This window comes from Pezoporus flaviventris, unplaced genomic scaffold, assembly GCF_033815535.1.
Source record: "Pezoporus flaviventris isolate CSIRO_AGI_PZ_B2104156 unplaced genomic scaffold, CSIRO_AGI_Pfla_v1 ptg000031l, whole genome shotgun sequence".
NCBI classification, from domain to species: Eukaryota; Metazoa; Chordata; class Aves; order Psittaciformes; family Psittacidae; genus Pezoporus; species Pezoporus flaviventris.
Window position 1 is genome coordinate 46,876,268 of NW_026892579.1, and position 21,823 is coordinate 46,898,090.

Consider the following 21,823-nt stretch of genomic DNA (forward strand, 5'->3'; position numbering starts at 1 on the left):
AGAGTTAAAAGGGTTACCTCAATTATTGCCAAGCAACAACAGTATATGCTAATAGGATTTTTTAATCTCCGAGGCATTTGATTTGGTACAGAAATACATTTAATTAAGTAGGAAGAATGGTGCAAAATCATTCAATGGATTAATAAGTATGGAATAAAAATGGAACAAAAAATACAGTTGTGTACTGAGACTGTCTGTGATGGATTTAACTTTTCCTTTGGCAGCACCCCATAGTGCTTTGTACTGGTAGCTAGAAAAGTGTTGATAATACACCAGTGTTTCAGCTATTGCTGAGCAGTGCCTATACAGCATCAAGGCTGTCTTTCCACTTTCCCCCACCAAAGGCCAATAGGCTGGGTGGGATGGGTGGGAGGTTGGAGGGGACAGGCTCACCAAGACTGACCAAATGGATATTCAATACCCTATGTTGTCATGCTCAGCAATAAAAGCTATGAAAAAGGAGTAAGGGGGCATTCATGATTAAGGCTTTTGTCTTCTGAAGCAGGACTGTGCATATCGAAGCCCTGCTTCCCAGGATATGGCTGAACATCATTTCCTGATGGGAAGCAGAAAATAAATCTTTATTTTTTTGCTTCCAGAAGCAGCATTTGCTTTCTTTCATTGAACTACCTATATCTCAGCCCACTAGGTTTTCATTTTATTTTCTCCCTCTGTCCTGCTGAGGAGGGGATATGAGAGAGTGGCTTGGTGAGCACCTGTCACCAGCCAAGTTCAACCCAACACAAATTGTAAATGGGAATTATTAGGAAGCAGACGTTGTCTGAGGGAAGCTGCAGTAGGATCCATTCTTTACATGCGTTGTCACAATTTGGAAAATAGAGAACTGTACCAAGAAAAATTGTACCGAGAAAAATACAGGGGATGAGGTAAAAAATGAAGAAAATAGGTCACTAAAATGTAGACAACTTGATTGCTTGGAACTGAGGCACTGTAGATTATTTCCCAGTATTGTCCAATACATAGTCACAGGGCAACTAAAAAAAAATCAGTTATACATAGAGGACTGGAAATGTATTCTTGGGAGCAGAGAGTGTGAAAAGGACTTAGAGGTCATGGGAGTTAATCTGATGAAAATGAGCTGCTAAAGATAACACTGTGGCAAAAAGGTTAATGAGACCACTCCATGAATTCACAAGAGGATATGAGAAGTTATAGAGAAATTAAATTACTGTATTGTTGAGTTTTCCACTGGCTCCTCTTTATTAGGATCATTTCTGATATCAAGTGAAGAGTGTTATAAATTGGGAGAAGATTTAGAGAAGGGGTATGAGAATGATTAATCATCTGGAAAACATGTTGTACTGAAGGACTATATTAGTTCCATGTATTTAGTTTATCAAAAAGATTAAGGAGTCAATGTCTGGTAAGCAAGCTGCAATAGTGCATTCTTAAATCTAACCAACAAAATATAACTTGAATATTCATCTGGACTTGAAGTTAGACATGTTAAGACTGGAAGTGTGAACATGACTTTCAGAGAAGAATTGTTTGGTTTTAGCACAGGTTACCAAGGGATTCTTCTTCAATGGTAAATTTAAAATCAGGATTGGGGTTTGTTTTCTAAAAGCTGTCTTCTTGTTGAGATACATCTTTTCATCTGAATCAAGAATTCACACAGGAATAAAGTCTGTGAGAAACTTAACAGTTGACCACAAAAGTATCTTTTGGCCTCATCATATAAAAATCTGACTCTGAAATGGGTGATTCCTTTAAAAGACTATAATTGATTAGTGCCTTTTGGTCAAAGACTGTAATCAGAATTGGTAGGACAAAATATTGATCTTTTTAAGTGCAAAAAGAATTTCTTTCCATGCTTGATTTTCTGACACTGTTCTATTTTTTCTGTATTTTTATTATCTTCATTTTTAATTACATAGAATCACTGTTGAATGCTAATGAATCAGCACCCTTAAAAACATGAATATGGCATTCATTTACAACTTTCTGATACGTTGGTCCAAGAACATCATGAGAAGTACAGATGGTATTATTTGCTCCACAGCTCATCTCCTTGACATGTTCTGGATCTGTGCTCTGTCTCACTGATGAGTGTCTTTGTGGGAAGGTTATGTTCTGCCAGCATATTTGCAAATGCCCCCTTTGCCTTCACACTTAACTGAAACTTGATTAGTATGGTGAACTACTGTGCTCACTTCAGCTCACTAGTCCTAATCACAGAATGTCAGGCAAGGTTATGCCCTTTGCCACTATTATGGTTCCACAGACTTGTGGAATAGGGCCGGGGTGGGGGAAGATGGGAGGATTTTTTTTTATATATATATTTTTCCATAAGAAATGAAAATCAAAAAGTTCAAAAGACTGGGAAAAAAATGTTTTCACATTGTGTTCAATCTGCACTTCTGTCTTTGTTCTCCAAGATGTCTTCAGTACAACAGTATATAAATGGAAAGACAAGGAGATAAAACAGATCAGGACAAAACAGTGAGCTAGGTAGAGAAAAAAAAAAAAAAAGAAAAGGTGTGATATGAATCAGATTGCAGTCAGCCAAGAAAAAAATCTTTGTTTTCCTACCAAAACCATGTTTCTGAATCTCAGTCTTCCATATTGTGCTGTCATCTCCCATAAGACAAGTATATTAGCAAAAGGCTCTTTACCTATTCCATTTTTCAATTTGCAGAGTAGAACTTACGACCACTTGGTGGTGAGTGAAAAAATAAAGCTTCCAAAGCAATGGCATACGCCAGAAATCACACATAGTGACAGGGCACTGGCCAGAAAAGGAACAATTGCAGTTATTGCTTGATGTTGCACAAGGAGAATCTCTGTCAATTCATTGAAGACATTAGAAGTCCTGTCATATACAATGCACATACATGCACAGTTGTCCATTACATGCTTGGAACTCAACCCCCCTAACTTCTATATGATTCTACTATAGAAAAAAGTGTCTATGTTTAGGAACATCTTATCCTTCAATAGTTGTATTTTTTAGGGAAATAATGAACCCTGTTTAGTGCTTTAAGGAACATCTTAAGAAGATCCTCGCCCTGAAATGTCACTCTGCTATTTTGTTCTGCAAATTCTGTCTTTTTAAAACTAAGAAGAAGACATGAAGAGGGAAGAACCATCCCCTCATTAATTTGTTTATGGAAGAACTCTAGTTTAGTAACGTGTTTTGCCTATTCTACTCTCTAATTTACCAGTCAAAATCCTACCACAGTTTCTGTCTTGAACTATAAGGCTGTCTGACTTTCATGAAACTTTTGCCTACTTCCCACATTTATTTTCAAAATGAGAATGTAGTTATAGGCCGCGGTTATTTAACAGATGCCTAAAAATGTAAGCAGTGCCTCTCATGCCCTGAGCCCAGGAAGCCTTAACCTCCACAGTCTGATTGCATTTGCATCCATTTTTTCCAATATTGCATGTTCTTACAAATTAAACTCAGTTTGAATTGAATTTCTTATTTCACTAGTGAGAATTTTTATTTCCTCCCTCCCTCCTTTTTTCTCTTTCCTGTTCTCTCTTCTCTGACCTTCGCCCTCGCTCTCTCTCCCTCCTTCACCTTCTCCTCCCTTTCCCCTCTCCTCCCATCTCTATCTCTCATCTCAATTTTTAGGAAACATAGGAGACTCTACATATGTTAGTGCTAACCCTTTTGATTGTGAATACAGAGCATAGGTTTTTTGAAGAGGCAACAGATAGACCTTAGGATGGAGGCTGCACATTCCTGATTCCCATGGTGCCACTGGAAATGACAACTGTCTTTTTAAAATTGAATAGACCTGGATGGGTGTAGAGGCGTAGGACACCAGGGATTAACTCAAAAGGTAGGGTCAGAGAAAAGAAAAGATAAGGTTTATAAAACATGCAGATTAAAAAGAAAAGAATAAGATTAAGGGGAGAGACACTCTTATAAATCAGTACAGTCAGGAGTGAGACTACTGCATTCTCCTCACCGAAAAGCTAAAACTCCCTTTATTTAGAAATGTTCAGAAGTAATAAACAGTGCCTTGAACTCCTCTAGCCTCCTTTCTTTTAACCTTATCCTTCTAGTAAACCCTATGTTATGTCCACCAGCGAGATCTTTGACTCTTTCAAAAGCAAGTGGCTCAATTAGAAAAGAAGCAGCATTTGCTACACAGCCCAATGACTACCTCAGCCTCCTTTAATCCAGTCTAAACTGAAAGCATTCATTTATGTCTGCTCTGTCACAATGGAACATATTGATTATCAATACAGGGACCACATAGTCAAGTCAGCTATAGGGTTCACTGTGTACAATTGTGACATGGTTTTGAAAAGATCCCTGCTTTGCGGCATTTATGGACAGGCTCTCAATAGCTATTGTTTCCAGAGTTTTGTTACCTTTACTGGACCCCCTATACTTTTCTAGCCCAAAGGGCGGTGGGACTGAGGTTTTCTTAATACCTAGGAACTGTCTTCTGTCATTTCATTAGCATACTGGGGTTGTAATCCATGAGAAAGCTGCTAATAACACTGTGGTAACGGAAGTATGTATAAACAGACAAAGGAAACAAAAAATATTGCTAATTCTTAATTAATCAAAAAATGTTTATACATATTACTTTTACATTCTATTCTGAAGATCCATTTCTAACTTGAACTGTCAAACCCAGGGTATTTGGGAGGCTCTTAGGTTTAGATTGCAAAATTTGTTATGTATGTTCAGCATTCCTGCCATAGCAGTTACTTCATTGAGCCATTTAATCGTATTTCTCTAACTCAAAATGACTTTTCCCTCCCTGTAGCCAAGAGGAAGTCTTGTCATTGTGGAAAGATCCAAAGAACCAAAATCTACCAATGATTGCTTCAACTGCTTTTCTGCAAGGTGTGTAATTTCCTCTGCATTTTCTTAATGGTCTGCCCATAGTTACATAAGTGCCTTATAGAAAATTAGAATCAAGGACATGAATGTTTTATTGGTGACCTTCAGAAACATGGTCATTTGTTTTGTCATGGGTTCTTTAACTGATATCTAGTTTCAAAGACTGTTCTACATGCTGCACTTAACAAATCTTCTTAATCAGCACTATCACTGATTTAACAAAACAAGCATAAATTGCACTGAGTCCCTTTAAGGGTAAGGCTATAGTCTAAAGTGAGACCTGTTCCAATTTTGAAAAAAAAAAAAAAATACAAACAAAAAAAAAACAAGGACGTGAACCTGATTGTCTTTTTCCAAACTTCCCAAATTTTACTCCTGGACAAAATACTTTACTAGAGAAACAAACTTAAGGGAAAAAGAAAAAAAAAAAAAAGCATTTCCAAAATATGAATATGAAGCAATTATTTGTATTTTAGTCTTTTCCTTTTGCCATATTTGGTGGCTCCTGGAGCACTTCTGGGTATTGTAGAATTAAGCAATTATTGACAGAGATAGAGTAATTTTAGGCAAGGAAGAAGGGTTAATATTTGAGATAGTTTGAAGCACAGTAATGTGATTTTATACCTTTATGTTAGTAATTTGATGACGTAGTAGTAGCTGTGTGACGCAATATGAATGCTTTCACACTTCTCTGTTGCTTCATTTTATCTTGGTTTAAGGATTTGGCCTCATGCTTCTGTTTTTACTGAATGAAAATCTTCATTTCTACCTGAGTTTCTGTGGCTCAGACAAGAACAACAGACACTTGTATGGGTCTGCTTTCAATCTGTCCCTAATTTAATAAGAGTTTGTGTCACCTGGCATCTGGAGGGATTCCATTTCTAATTCAGATGCCTTATTCTAGATTTCTAAAAATGTTCTAGATGTCTAAGTTGATGGTCATGGCCACCTATGCTGTGATAAGTGCTTAGTTCACTGATCAGTTCAATGTGTCAGTCTTTGAAGCACCTGCTGATCAAGAGTGCGTTCCAAATGACTGGGTTCTCGTGTCTAGTGAAGAAATGGATGAGGAAGTATTTGGGAACCTTTGCAAAAGAGGTAATTTAGAGATATCTCAATGCAAGATGGATTCTTCTTATGTAACTTCAATTGTCTGCATTTTGGCGCCCGTTTAAGTCATTTAGCTAGACTCCTGGAATCAATGGGATAATAAATAGCTCTACAGTGTGACAAACATAGGTGTCTAAGAAAGCTGGGACAAGTAAGATGGATCCCATGCGTGATTGCAAAATTTTCTTACTTTATCTTATCTGTTACTGTAGCCCTAAAAAGTCCTCAAGAGCTAAAAGGTTTCCATGTGAATTTAGAAATAAAATTCTAATTAGAAAATTTAGAATTAAAAAGATTGGGGTGTTTTTCATTCTCTGAAAGTTGATGATTTGTTGTTTATTGCAGGATTCAGAGGCTGTTTAGAACAAAGCAAAGTAATTGACTTTATACACACACCCCTTAGTTCCAGAGTCCTATTCCTTAATTATAAAATGGATGCTCCCAAAGAAAAACCACTAACACCAAAAATGAGTGGAAAATTACTTCAGACAAAAGTATGGCTGATAGGTGAGGGAAGCTTTAAAAAGTTGTGTTGGATACCTGAAGAAATTGCCTTTTGCAAGCACAAAAGTTATTTTCTTCAGCTAAAAACCAATTCTGGTTAAGAGGGAGGTGAAGTCTGTGATAAAAAATAATGGAAAAAATATAGAGCCTGATAGCAATGAATAAAATCAGTATTAGATAATGGAGAGAACTGATAAAGAAAACTAAAGGAATCAGTTGAAAATCTATGGGTAATAGGGCAAAGATAACAAGAAGTTCTTTAAGCAGGAACAAAAATGCTTAGAGTATTCTAGAACTATTGATGGCAAAATTGTTAATCCTGGTAAAGAAAATGCAGTATTAAGTAAATATGTCTGTTTTCTAAAAGAAGAATGAAACATTTTATTTTCTCTTGCTTCTGAGGAAGAGTGCTAAACAGCAACACTAAATATTTTTAAATCTACAGAATTAGATAATTCACTGTCAAGCATATGACTTGCCTGAATTAAACACTTGTTTTTTTGGTCATGAATCTAAATATTCTGAGGAACTTCTAGAATCTTGAAGAAAAGTAGTCATGGCCCAACATTAACAAACAGCAAATTCGTGGGCCTTGTGAACAATTTTCTAGTTAACCCAAACTTTACTTAGGAAAAAAATCTTGTATGAGTTAACGAAGCTATAATTGTAACTGATGCCACTAATACTGCACTATGGAAAAGATGTTGAGGGTTTTTTTTATAAATGATCCTGTGTCTTGATGAGATCATATGATATTTTCATGAAGTAACTGTCCTCATGGAACATACCTACATGTTTTCAGAGACATTGCGTGCAACTGGCAGATGTGATATGGTATCCACTGTCACAGTGTCAGCTAGCAGCCAAGTGTGATGCCTGAGGTGTCTGAAATTGCATAGAACATCTATGTCTAGACAGCTGGATTGTCCCCTGGTGCCTACATTGAGTGGGTATTCATCTGCCTCACTAAAGGCATCCGAAAATTAAGATGCCTGAGTTGGAACTCTGTAACTTTTAAAGTCAACAGAGAAAACAGGCACCTTTCCATGTGCTTCAGCTGACCTAGCTGAAATGCCTTTCTCAGGATAAGGTGAAACATCACTGTAAGGTGCTGAATTTCCATCTGTCAACTGTGGGGGGAGGTTGTAAATCTGAAATTAGATTATATCAACCCAATGCAGTACAAAAAAGAATATTGACAATCTGGAAAGAGTTTGGAAAAGATCTGTTGAAGCATTTCAGTTTTTGGAAAAGGTGCTTTGTGGTGTGTAACTAAATAAATACAATCAGTTTTGTTTGTCTAGAAAGGTTAAGAGCTTGCAACCTATGATTACATGTGAAGCAGAAGTATTTGATAGTAGGAGGCTTTTTAATCTTCAAAAAAAAAAAACAACCCCCCTCCAACAAGAAAACTCCCCCCCCCCCCATAACATTCAACAGCTAAAAGCTTAAGCTAGCACGAAGTAAGTGCAGAAATTAAAGTGCATATTATTCACAATGGAAGAAGCTGTGTGACCGTTGCAGCTAGTGACTGTAAAAGCTTATTGCATGTGCTACCATGCAAAGTGAAGAGATGAGCTTGGTTAAATTCCTGGTGAGGTTTTTTGGCCCCAGGATGCACCAAACAACAGACTGAACACTCAAGATTATTCATTTTGTCTTTGAAAGCTATGAATTTCAAAACCTGTTTTCATAGGGTAGAGAAGAAGCATTGTACATTTATCAGTGTTGTTTCAAGGTTCCAAAGAGGCCTGGGAGAAATGACTAATGAAGGCAAAAAGGAAGTTGAAAAGTGGAGGAAATGATGAAGAGGGAAAATGAAAAATAATTACATAGAATTTTCATTCCAACTGCCATCTATTTAGTTAAGATAATTTTAATTCGGTTTTGGATCTGAAATTTATATTTTATTTCCAATTTAATTTTTAAAGTTTTGTGAATGTATTTGTATTAATATATATTTTCATTTTATATTTTCTCTTTGATATATATTTTATATTTAATTTGATATATATCAAATATATATTTTCTCTTTGATGAAAAGGGAGGGCAATTTAAATTAACCAAAAAAATTATTTCTCTGGAAATTAACTGAAAGCCACATTTTCCTTTTCCTTCATGACATTCACACAGAAAAGAAATTACATGGTACAATGACTTTTTTTCTAAACTTAATGGACTTTGAAAAACTTAACACTCCTAAATAAATAGAAACGGATGTCCTAGTATTTAACGATTTAATGATTCTTACGATACCTGTGTGCTTTTACCTTATTTCCAGTTGTCCTGGGTTCAGTGCTTAGAAAAATATTTACCGTAGGTATCTACAAAGAATCAAGCTGTTTCTATACATCTTTATACAGCAGCGGCTGCTGAAACGATTTAATAAATTAGACCACTTTATAAAAGCATCTTAAGAGGAGACTCTTCTGTTTAGCTAGCTGGGAGTGCAGGTGGCCTTAACCCACTTGCTATTATGTCTTGCACTTCTATACATATATTTTGCTTGCTGTTTGCAGCATTTTTTAATAATGTGCCTTTTTTTTTTTTTTCTTTTTTTCAGGGCACAGGTTTGTGGAGCAAGCAGCTGTTCATTTGTTTTGTCAATAATGGAAAGAAGACTGGAAGAGCTGATGACAGGTAATTTGGGCTGATGTTCAAGTTCTTATAATAGAACAGTGTAGAAAGATATCACTTTATCTTGCAGTATCTGTATATGTGTGACAAGACTTTCAGAAAAGAAGAAATTCGCACTTCACAGAGTAAATAATAAAACATGAGAAAGTAGACAGTAGTGTTAAGAATGACGTATAGAAAAACTACACACAGGAAGCCATTTCTGGTGCAGAACAAGATGTTTTGCTGGTCCTATGCTGCTGGAATTTTTTATAAGGGTTCATGACTGTCATACGCTGGCATCTCTTCTATCAGTTTTTAATACAAATCTGCAGCATGCTCAGAGCATTTGTATTCCTTTATTGGAAAATGAGTAATGTTACCTAACTGTAAGGTTTCAGGAATTCCAGGCATATTTAGCACACTTGCATTTTGTCCAGTTGGAGCATCATTTCCATTTGTCATTCACACTCTGGAGATTTCTCTTCTGATGTATTTCCTGGCAGTTCTTTGAAAGCTCCCGAGTGTTTCCAGTAAATCATACCCATACGTTCATGGCTGTCCTCTGTTCCAGACCTATTTTCATACAGGAATTTATATTTCCATCATCCCTCAAGGGAAGCTGTTCCTTCATGGCTTCCTGAAAATGGCAGTTACAGTAATTACAGTTGTCCTCTACCCATCCCTGTCCTCTGCTGCTTTTCTCTGTCACTGCCTGTCCTATGCAGAGTTCAGGGAGTTCCCTGTTACTTCTGTTACAGCAGTATTCGGCTCCCCGCTGCCACTTTTTAATTTGTTCTGTCAGCTTTCCTACCACTGCTGGCTTCAAAAGTTTATTTGCTGTAGGCAACAGAGAGTTTATTTGCTGTAGGCAACAGAGAGTCCACATATGGAGTGCTTGTCCTGGCTGCTGCCCATGCCTTCTGTTAATGTATGTCTCCAGTTGTTCAGTTGCTTCTTAGCTTGCTCATGAAGCTGTGAAAAAGCTCTTTTTCATAGATATCCCATGTATTTGCATTGCAGATGGAGTGTCGGTCATCACTCAGTGGTTTTGCTTAGCATCAGAAAAAAATTAAACAGAAAATATGCTGTGAAGAGTTCAGGTGATAGTACAATCTTCAGAAGCCATATGCCAAGAACTGGCAAAAGCTATTTGTTTTAGACAGATATAGAGACTATGTAGCATACTCCTTACCATTACTTAATAGGAGGTAATTACTAAGTAGTTGGATACACAGAAATATATTCTGTAGCTAGTCATGGCACTTGAAAGCTTGCCTTTTTAAGCAAACCTTGTATGTATCGGTACTCGTGAATTACTTATTTGTTCTGCTCTTCTCTGTTGCTCCCTCTTTCCAATTTAAGTTTGGCCTCATTGTGTTACACGGTGTGACTGAAAGGTCATTTTGTAACCTGGTGCATCCTCTGGTTGTCACTAGACTCCTTCTGGTACTGTGTCTCCATGTAGCAATTGGATTAAGAAAGGATCATACAGCTTAATGATCTGGAATAGGGATGTGATTCTTGGAATGCAAAACAAAGGGGAAAAAACTCAATATGAGTTAATGAAAAACTGAGGACATAAAATAGATACAAATAAAAGTGAAAGGTAGGGTAGTACGTAAATGGCCAATAGACAAGTCAATAATTAAGAATAATAAAACCCACCTACCTCAGAAGCACAAGGCCTATTTTTTTTTTCATTGAAGTTCCTCATACTGAACATTCTAAATTAATAAAAAAGTTCTTGGGTGTTTTTGTCCTTGGTAATCATCAACATGCCAATTGCTACCATAGCAAGAAGAATTTGTCAATATTCCGGCAAATATTGAAGTTCTTACTTCTAAGCATAAAGGAATATTAAAGCTATCTAGGTACATTTATTTTTTGATGTACTGCTGTTGATTTGATGCTGTGTTTTTATTTAATCTTTAGCAAATTGCCCTTTCAATTTTAAACTCACACAAAGCAACCTCAAAAATTGAAGAACTCTGTATTTTAGTCCCTGTAAATTGGACTGTACAATTAATAATACATACAGTGTGTTATTTTTGAGGAACAGAGAGTCAGTTATATGTGTTTTGTAAGCTGTATTAGGATTTAGCCACGTACCTTCCATTCACATTAATGGGACTCAAGGAGATAAATTGCCTTCGACAATGTAAGTTTTCACCCTTTGGTTTCAAGCTAGGCCTTCAATTACAACCTAGAGAACCAAACACACCCTGCAGTTATGAGTATGCCTGGGCATTCAGCATAAAGAGGAAAATATCAAAATAAGGTTATTTGGCAGGAACTGGGGACAAAAATGTTATTTTATAAATGCAAACAGGACAGATGGAACTAAAAGTCAAGCAGCTGAGAGAAGGATCAAAGAAGAACAGCTATTTCCTTGATGCAGGGAAGAGAAAGCAACAACAAAGCGTGCAGTACAGCATGTGCTCCTGACATGGACAGGTCGGCCAGCAGCTTAGAGAAGCATCTGAGCAGGGTACAAGGGACTAGAGTCAGGAAGAGGGAAATGCATGCATATCTTGACAAGATAGAAAAAATGTCATTTTAAAGTTCCCTCCCTGTAAAGTTGCCAACCCTTAGTCTTTCTTTACTATTAAGAAATATATTAAATTATTTTAGTATTAAGGTGCTTGTACCAGTGTATGTGGTGATGATTATTTTCTAAAGGAAAAAACCCCAAACAAATCTAGTGAACAAAATTTTGAGAAAAATGAACCTTCAGCCTAAACAACTAGAGTGTTTCTATATATGTGGGAGGGTGGTGTATAGGGAAAGAGAGGAAGAGAGACACAGGGGGCAAGGAAGAGACACAAATACATTTTAATCTACCTTTAAATAATTATTAATTCAATCCTATGATTTTTATAACCTGACTTTTTCAATGTCAGGGCTGTATTTTGGTTACAGAGTCTTATGTTCAATCTTTTGTTTTGATTTGGTTTTCTTTTAGTATTTTTAAATTACATTAAAAATTGTATTAGAGAACTGAGCAGGGTGGCAAATCCCCAGGTTTTTCAGATACTCACTTCCTGTCCAGGGCACATAACATGGGACTCAGGTCTGGATGTACTGACCCAGATATTACAATACAGTTGTGTACATGCCCCACTTGATGTGAATCAGCCTGCTATAAAGCCCCATTGTGAACTCCACTACTCCGTCCCCCACTGATGATCCACCTGGTCCATCTGGTGATCATTCTACAAGAGAATGGCTGTGAACCTGGGATCTACTAGGTTCTTAAGTGCTTATTACCAGGAAATAGTGAGATGGTAGCTTTAGTCTCCAAGATTAAATGTGTTTAGAAATGGTTCCTAGAGAACTGTTTCCTCAAGATATATGTCTTAGGCAGTGCTTCACAGCTGCATGGATTTTTTTGAGAGAAAGAAGACTTTTAAAATAGATTTGTTTACATTTCTTTTCAACTCAAATGCTATTCAAAAGATAAATTATAGCTTGAGTGTAGTTCCAGAATATAATTTTATTTTATTTTTATTTAAAGTATTTAGTTTGGTAGATAGGTAAATGGTTGTAACCTGAACCTGTTTCTCATTGATGAATGTGTCTAGAAGAATAAAGGAAGAAGAGAGAGCAAGAGGGATGGATATTAAAGTCAGCAATATATTTCAGTGTTTGTCTTGCTGTTCCATTAATGACACCCATGAGAAGACCCATCTTACATTTCATAGCAGTTCTTTTCTCCCATTTCCTCTTCCCTCTTGAGCATCATTTACAGAAAAAGTATATTCCTAATATTTTCTATAGTCTTTGACTTGGCACAAACTATTTTTTTATTATTTTTTATTATTTTTATTATTTTTTTATTATTTGCCACAAACTATTTTTTTCTGGGGGGTGTTTCTGGAGTTTTATTTGTATGTTTACTGTCTGTGGGCTTGAAGCACAAATAATATATTCATTGATAGTAGTGCGTTTTACAATGTAAATCTTGATTCCCTCTGCCAGTTCTCCTTTCAAATGACTTGGATTATTCAGGTAAAATAATAATTATCTTCCAACAATTAAAATAATCTGTACTATGTGTCACTGCTAACTGTTGGCTAACAGGATAAGGTCAAATGAGCATTTTTAGTTTGTTGCTGTCTTGGTAATTTGCAGCTAGTATTGCATCTCTGTGATTTTTCATCTCTTATGGTTCAAGAATTCTGACATTTGTAACTGCCTCCTATGTTACCCCCTACACTCATCTGTGCACTTCTTATGCTGAAGTGAATACAATAAGAATACAAATTGAACAACAACAAAACTGCTCAAGAACATTTGGTCTTTGGAGGAAAAGCACTTTTCACATAATCCTATTGGGGCTGAATGAGCAGGAAGGCTTTCCACTGGCATCAATAGCAGTTGGAGCAGATTCAAATGTGGTTTTAGTGGAATGGTGAGGGAAAAGTGCTCTGGTGATTCTTCCCCATAGTTCACAGTATCCACTCTTCCAAAGTGTGTTGCAGTATAATGGCTATGCAACCTCAACAGGGCTGATTCCAAGGATCTGTATATGTACCTGCATCATTATCACTGGGTGAACTTGGAAAATCCCAAACCTACAAATCTCTTCCCAGTCTATTTCAGATACTTTACAGTTTTGTGGGTGTTTATACCAAAGTGGTGTGACACCTCGTTAGCAATGAAGTAGCTATGTACTAAGAATTATAATCAGTCTGGAATCCAAATTGCACACGATGTTGTGTAATTCATATCTAATACTGTGGCCTAGGCTGGTATCATATGGCAGTTTGCTATTATGGAAATTATCTCAGACTGGTGATAATGTTAAATGTCTGCTCATATGTTCAGCTTATGTGGGAATTTCTTTGTTCCCAAAACCAAGAACGTGCAAAGAGCAAACTGAGTCTGCTTAACACCTCTCACTAACAGTGAACATGGTGCTGTGTGGGTGACAGTCTGCGTAAGTCATTTGAAAAGAGGAGCTTTAAGGTAGGTTTTAATAAATTCAGTTATCATGTTTCTAACTTGTTTTATGACTTTTTGCCCAGCTGCAATAGGTAGAACATAATCTGTAAATGCTGCAATATATAATTTTTCACTGACGCCGTAGCAGTGTAAGATGGACCTTACCCAAAGTCGTGCGTAAAGAACTGTGAAATGTGGCGCTTCAATCTCTCAAAGAAACAGTTTTCGTCACTGAATATGGATGCTGAAAATCAATTATATGTAGATTGGCTATGAGAGAGACAAGCTGTTCTGTTGATTTAGGCATGACCTGTGTGGTGACGCTTCATCTCCCACTGAACTAAATATTCTTTCAAATGACATATTAATGGGAGGGCATCCAAAATACTTGCTAGGCAAACGAATGTGTAATAGCCAGATGGTTTATTTGGATTTTCAGTAATACTCAGAGGATCAGAAAAGGGATTTATTTAGGATTCAGTAAGTTATGGCATGCAGTTACCTGTGTTAAAATGTCTTGAAATAGACTAGGTTATAATTGCATATCCTTTCTGTTCTTTTCTTATTCTGCCACATTTGTAAAGCACTGTGGAAAATGTCAGCCAACTTTTCATGGCGTGGTAGGAGCACAGGTGGGGGACATTTAAGAAACAGGGTTGTAAAAGAGATGGTGAAGCAAATTACCCAATAATCCCTTCTGCTGTTCTTAGGACTATTCAAATCTTTCATCCCACATCAAATTCTTTCTATTCAAAATTTAGCATAAAGACCATAGCACATGTCTCAGAAGGTGGAATAAAGCCTACCTCCTGAGTCTACCTACATAACTCTTTTTAATACTTGAAATGTATTTTGAAATGTCTCCTCTTAACTTGAACATACTGGGCTGAGACAGAAACGTTCAATACAATACTATACAGGCGTGCTGTTCATGCTTTTAGCTCTGTACATGTCTGGTCAAATGTCCTTAGCATATGCACACCTTCAGCAGCTGGGAGAGTGAGCCACAGATGTTACATTCATATAAAGGCTGGCTTTTCTCCACCTGGTTCTCTAGTACACAGATACTTTTTTTTCCCTCCATGAGCACGAATGGGTCCGTTTGATGCTACTGTCTATTCTGCATGGAGGGGAAAAGGAAACTGAGTTTCAATGAATGTTGGGTTTTGTCTGGAACACATTTCTGCTGGGGAAAATTGAACTGGTTTGTAGCATTTCAGAAATTCATGTCTCTTGTAAACCAGTAGGTGCTGCCACTGTTTTCCACTGGCAGCAATATTGGACCAGAATGATTCCTGTCTATGGTACAGTTAGGAAACCAGCAAAACACAAACCAAATGTGTCACTTGAGAAAAACGATGAAGTATAAACTCTGTAGAATTCAGGAAAAACCTCTCCAAGGTTGATGGTCATTGTATTTGTCTCAGCTATTACAAGCTTTTTGGGAAAACCTTGCCACAAACGCACAAAGTTCTGCTACTGGGAATTTACAGCAGGATCACCTATTTGCTGTGCTCGATGCTTAGGAAATCTCTCTCCTGAGTAATTCAGAAAACAACTATTCATACACCTAGGGTATCTCTAGAGCCCAGTTTGTTACCTGATTGTATTGAGTTTTATTAAAACTTGTGTAATGATGTAAGGGCTTGACAGTAAAAGTACACTAATTTAATTTGTTTTTCACAATAACAGACAACTGGATAGTCTAAGGAGAAGACAGATGATAGGGTTTTTCTCCTACTGACTTTTAAATCCTAGACAGTGTGATGTAAGTCTTGGCTTTTCTTTTGTTTTCTTCTACACAACTTAGCTCTTACAGGTAGTCTCCTTGTCAAGTATCTGGATATTCTTGGAAGACAGGAGTTATCTGCTTGTTTTCCCACAGGCTGGAGATAGCCTAATCCCTAGCTTTTGTAATTGAAGGCCAAATCCCTTAATGACTGACTAGGCAGAGGTAGAGCTACAGGTCTGTGCTCAGAATTGTGTTCAGGTTCTGCATCCGAGACTCATAGAAATGCCAAGTGGCTGCCCTGAGCTACTTTCCTTTCTGGCAGACCCTGTGGGCTGGCTCTGACATCCCTGTGCTTGATAATTCTCCCAGTCGTGAGCCACATCTGGGGGGACTAACTCACCTCCTTAGTGTCCATAGAGATACCTGGAGGCTTCAGCTAACACCAGGACTTCCTTACCTATCTCTGGGCACCTGAATTTAAGGTGGGACTTTGATAATCCTCACTATGTAGACCTTCTGTTAGAAGCCGGCATGTGGAGGGAGGCCATCCATCATTAGTCTTATGATGTATTACCCTCATTTTCTATGCAGTCACTTCTAGTGCTCCAGTCTGTAATCAGTGTTGTCCAGAATACCAGTGGCCTATGTAGGCATCTTCGTGAACCAGGACATAAAAACGTCTAACAGTCCGTGAATTTAGAAAGTAGTCTTTGCACCATTTGTCATCACTCAGTTTCACTGTGAGCAATGTCTCTGCATGAAATGTGAGCATAGCTATAAGTCTGGTATTAGTGAAAAAGTAGATTATCCCTGATTTAGCATTCCTTATTGTGATTCAATTTTCATACATGATAGGCACTACTGTTCAACAAGTGGCCTTGTCAGTGGTCAGCATTTCATTTAAACAAACATTTTGAGACCTTAAACTAGAGAGGTGCTTGGTCAAACAATTGATCAGTGGGTAGATGAAGGTAGTAATATAAACATGCTATAAGTAACATAAAAATGTGATATAAACATGTTACGAGGAGTAGCACTGGGAAAGCAGATGTATGTTTGAAGCCAGCAATTTTGATTTGCATATGTAAAGAAGAACATTTCTGAAAGCAATAAAGATTAAAGGTGCTGAGAGAAAATAAAATCATTTTTTAAACAAAAGGGACAGTTTGGGAATGTGTGTGATCATTTTGATTAGCTTAATCTTGGCTTGTCAGCATTTGATCTCAAAATTAATTTTATGGATTAAGGAATAAAATCTAACATTAACTATTGCAGCTTCTGCTTTAGTGGGGAGTTATTTTTCCAATTATTTTAAAAGGTAATAAATATGCAGTATAAGTGAAAGTCTCCAGATGTCAATAGGGTTTGCTGTAGTTATCATGAGAAAAAAGGATTTACGGTGAGTAGAGAAAACAGAATCCACTATATCATTTTATGGTTTCATAAGAGATTTTATATGCAGACATATATATATATGTTCATACACATGAAAAAAAATCACATTGAATATTTTAGATTGGATATAAGGAGGAAGTTCTTTACTGTAAGGGTGGTGAGGCACTGGAATGGGTTGCCCAGGGAAGCTGTGAATACTCCATCCCTGGCAGTGTTCAAGGCCAGGTTGGACAGAGCCTTGGGTGACATGGTTTAGTGTGAAGTGTCCCTGCCCATGGCAGGGGGGTTGGAACTAGATGATCTTAAGGTCCTTTCCAACCCTAACTATTCTATGATTCTATGATTCACACACACATACAAAGATATTAATAATATGTTTCAGACAAAAACATTTCCTGTATGTATGACCTTCCAGTATATTTAGGAAAGGTACAAAGAATTCAGCTGAAGAAAGTAAAGAGAGAGAGAAAAAATTGCTTTCTCCAGAGTAAATTAAGTCAATTGTCATATGTTTCCATCCACCACAAGAAAACTCCATGGTATATGGAAAAATTACTGTCAGACTGAGAAATGGTGTCAGTTCCTGACATCACTCAAGCCTGTGACAAACCTCCCATTGGCTTGCCTGAAAATGGAATTACATTGATTATGTTTTTTCACATGGCAAAGCATACCTACAGCAAAATAAGCTTTCAGAGCCCTAGTCCCTCTCCTTTTTATTATCATTACTTACTCTGCCTTACTGTAGTGAAATCCTTAAAAAATCTGTTATCCTTCATCTCAAGAGGGAAAACTTGTATGTTTCTTTAGAATAAATGTGTTGTCTTGCACCATATGATCAGTAGAGGTCCTGAAGGAGAAGATTTCCCTGAAGCCTAGCCCAGCATTAAGTAGAGGTTGGTTTAGACCATTCAGTAAAGCTACTTTCAGGAACTTCTATGGACAGATTCTATTTTTAATAAATCCTATATAAATCTGTGCAATGACAGTGTTTCTTTTTTTTTTCTTCTTTTACAATTTTCTCATACTGAAGACTTTAAAATATAATAGTTAGAAATAAAGGCTTGTTCTGTGACTTCCTTTGTTGGTTTCACAAAAAGTACTATAGAGACAAATTTCAGGAGCCAATCTTCAGTAGGGAAGACAGTTTGTTACTGTTTTGAAAATGCAGTGTTTTCAGTACTGTTAAAAAGTAAGCATGTGTCTAAACTAAGTACTCAGTGTAATTGGAATACTACAATTTCCCCAGGAAAGCTGGTCTGCACCTGGTGCGATTGGAAGCTATGGTCAAATACTTGACGAAATTCTCAGCTGGTTTAAATAGATGTAATGACCCTGACTTCAACTGATAGCTGGCACAGAGGAGAATTTACTCTGTTAACTTTTTGAAAGCAACCATTTTATTTATTCTTCAGCTCTGAGGATTTATGTTCCAGCTGGTCTCAAAAATCACACACTGGAAGTTGTAAAGACATGCTGAGGAAAAAGAAAAAAGTGGCAGGAAACTTGGCAGGAGAAGAGACACTGAAAACTTGAAGCAGAAACTATGGCAACCTGAATCACTCCTTGTATGAAATGTGCAGCATTTTCTGTCAGTGACACCTGGAGGACGAGGGTTTCACCTCAGCAGTGCTGTCTTGCAGTGAGAGAAACAATTCTCCCCTTTGATTTGGCATGTGTGAGATGGCAACCCAGAGAGCATCCACACATGTGCTCTTGGGAACACTCCAATAAAAGAAGCACGTGGACAAACTGAAGTGAGTCCAGCAGAGGATACCGTGAGTCAAGAGGCTGGAGCACAACGTGTATGAGGGGTGTCTAAAGGGTATGAGGTGTGTTCAGCTGACAGTGTAGGAGGCTCTGGGGTATCCTCTTGGGTGTATGCTATAGGATGGGAAGGACAGGTGAGTAGCTAGAACACAGGGCATTAAGATTAGATAGGAGGAATGATTTTTTTTCATCATGGGGGTTGTCAAAGGCTGGAAGAGAGGTTGTTGATGCTCTCTAAAGATATTCACAACTCAACTGGACAAAGCCCTCATCTAAATGTGGCATTGCCTTGAGCAAAATGACCTCCAGAGGTCCCTCACAACCTGAATTATTCTGTGTTTTTATGATACCGTTCAGTTTACTTAAATTGATTTTCTTTGTTTTCAAAGAGAAGTGACAGTTTCAGAAACGATACAGCTGTTGATTATATACTTCAGGGGGCAGTGTTAATGGAGGAGCTGCAGCTCTTTTAGCCCCCTGGTAAATTCAGGCCTCAGTTTTTATTGTTTTCTACCTTCAGCTATTGTGTAGCATTGCTGAGCTCATAAAACAGCTGCTGTGAGTGGTGTGAAAAGTAATTGATGCATATACTTCATAGAGCTTGTAAAATGATTTGGAAATTACTATAAAGAAGTGAGCTGCTATTTTTTATCACTACAGAAAACCTCAAGATGGCAGATCACTAGATCAGCTATATGTACATCCATATATAAATATACATATGGATCTCAACTGTCTTTTATGTGTCCTCCTTGCCTCAGCTTCTATTTCTTCTCTCTACTTTTTAGACAAGAATGTCCATATATCTCACAGGGTGTGTCTAAACTTTTATTAATTAAACTTTAGAGACCTTTGAAGATGAAAAAAAGGAATATTATTATCAAGGATTATTTAAACTACATTTTTGTGAGGTTGAAATACAGTCCAGCTGAGAACTACATGTCACTGCCTTAGTGAGAATAGTCAACTAGTGAGTTTTGAGCCAGTACTATGTCAAATTAAAATTAGACTTTGCAACAGTAAACTCTGTGCTGAAAAATCCATGTGGCTTAAATGTAGGAAGCTGAAAAAATAAACACCTATTTTTCTTATTCATATAATTTGCCTTCCTGTTAGTATTTTATTTTAGAAGAATCCAACCCTGAAATCTGTACACAGCGATATAAACAACTGCATGGGGAAAAAAGAATCCAGTACTTACCAGCAGTGAAGTTTGTCCAAGGATTACCACAGTGAATAAAACCAACTTCCCTTTTAAAAGCTGAGTGTACTATTTTGGGAATGTGACCCCTTTTCATGAATAAATGACGTGATGACATTTACAGATAAAGCAAGATTTAACTGCTATGAAAGGAGATGACAAATGTCAGGATGTCAGTAATGATCTGTGAACATAATGGTCTCTCACCAGAGCACTGAGTAGATATATAATGTAACTGTCGCCTGCTAATGCTGCCATGGAAGAAGAGAAGCAAAGCAATATGAGGAAGATCAAAAACGTCTTTGGAATCAACCTTAAAGTCTGATTGATAGGCATTGGTATAACTTAGCTAATAAATTATACTGCTAATGACTTAAGGTTTTTACCATGTGCATATTACTATTACACACTGTGAAATTCCTGTGTAACTTACAAGTGTATTGTGAGAGAGGATGAAGTGTTGGCCATCAAAATGGCTTTCTGACAGTTTCTTTATCCCTGCTTTACTGCCAGGGCTCGGCTGTTGCAAAGGTCTTTCTGGAGCTGAATAGATTTACAGCTGCTAGAGTTGGTTCCTGGAGCCCAGGTTGCTAAAGAGCAGGGTAGGATTTTCCCTTGGCATGAATCGGCTGTGGGAAAGATCATCAAGACCTCCTACCCACATCAGGATTGTCCTCTTCAGGTATTCTCAAGTGTTATGTCTCTCAGTTTTTCACACCCTGGCATACTGCATGTAGGCACAGCCTTGTGATTGCTGTCAAACTCGCCTTGATGACTTCCTTTGGAAACTTAGAAATATGCTAGGGAAAAAAAGCTTGCATTATTTATGCAGTTATCATCTCAAGTTGTCTCAGGCAACTGCCTCCCACCCCTGGGCTCCAAACCAAATCCCCCATTTGTCTCACATATTGAATGCTTTCTCCATCTGACAGTTAAATTGATTCTCATTTGCTATTTAAAGTGAGAAGAGCTTTTGGAAATGTGAAGGTTTAAAAATCCTGAGACCTAAGCACATTGTGGCATGGAAGGCAGGGAGTTTCTTTGCATGAGCTCCCAAGCCTCCTGGCAACTTCACAGCTCTCAGCTGTGTGCAGTGGGTTTTGCTTTCTTCGTGCTTTGCTTCGACAGTTAGTCGACCTTTTCTCTGAGTAGGTTAGCCTGCCACAGGGCTTGTGTTACCCAGAAGACCAAGGATGTTTTCAGAGAGGTGGTGAAACTGTAATTGAAAGCCAGATATAGTCAAGCTCTGGTTCAATCAGCCAGGAAGCATTTGGCTGGTAGTTTGTTTATGAGAAGAAATACCACGGATAAAATATGAACATTAATGCAATAAAAATGACAAGCTCCAGAACATTGTGAAGATGATGCTGAGCAGTCAATAGATGTATTTTTTTTAGGAAATAGTCTGAGTTAAAGCTCCTGTTAATAGCACACAAGTATATCTTTAACACTACTTGTATAGATACAGTAATCACAGTATCTCAGGCAAATCCACATTACAAAGGAAACTCATTCCAATCTTCTGTATCTTTTGATCTGCACTTTACAGTCAGTCATCTATGACAGTGGAGATGGAGGTGGCATTCTGGATAAGACAGCCAGCATTGTAGCAATCATATATTGACATCCAGCAAGGATTCACCTTGATTAACATTATCCATCTAAAAGTTAGATGTCTTCTCTAATTGAATTCTTTTAAGCTTACTGTAAAGTCAAT

General features: G+C 37.4%; 1 long non-coding RNA gene across 1 annotated transcript; it reads left to right on the forward strand.

Moving 5' to 3' along the window:
• Window positions 1-4,761: 4,761 nt before the first annotated feature.
• On the forward strand, window positions 4,762-20,779 carry LOC133273466 (uncharacterized). The gene is made up of 3 exons (XR_009744823.1): window positions 4,762-4,834; window positions 9,009-9,085; window positions 20,620-20,779. It is a non-coding gene; the product is annotated as an uncharacterized LOC133273466 (long non-coding RNA).
• Window positions 20,780-21,823: the final 1,044 nt, after the last annotated feature.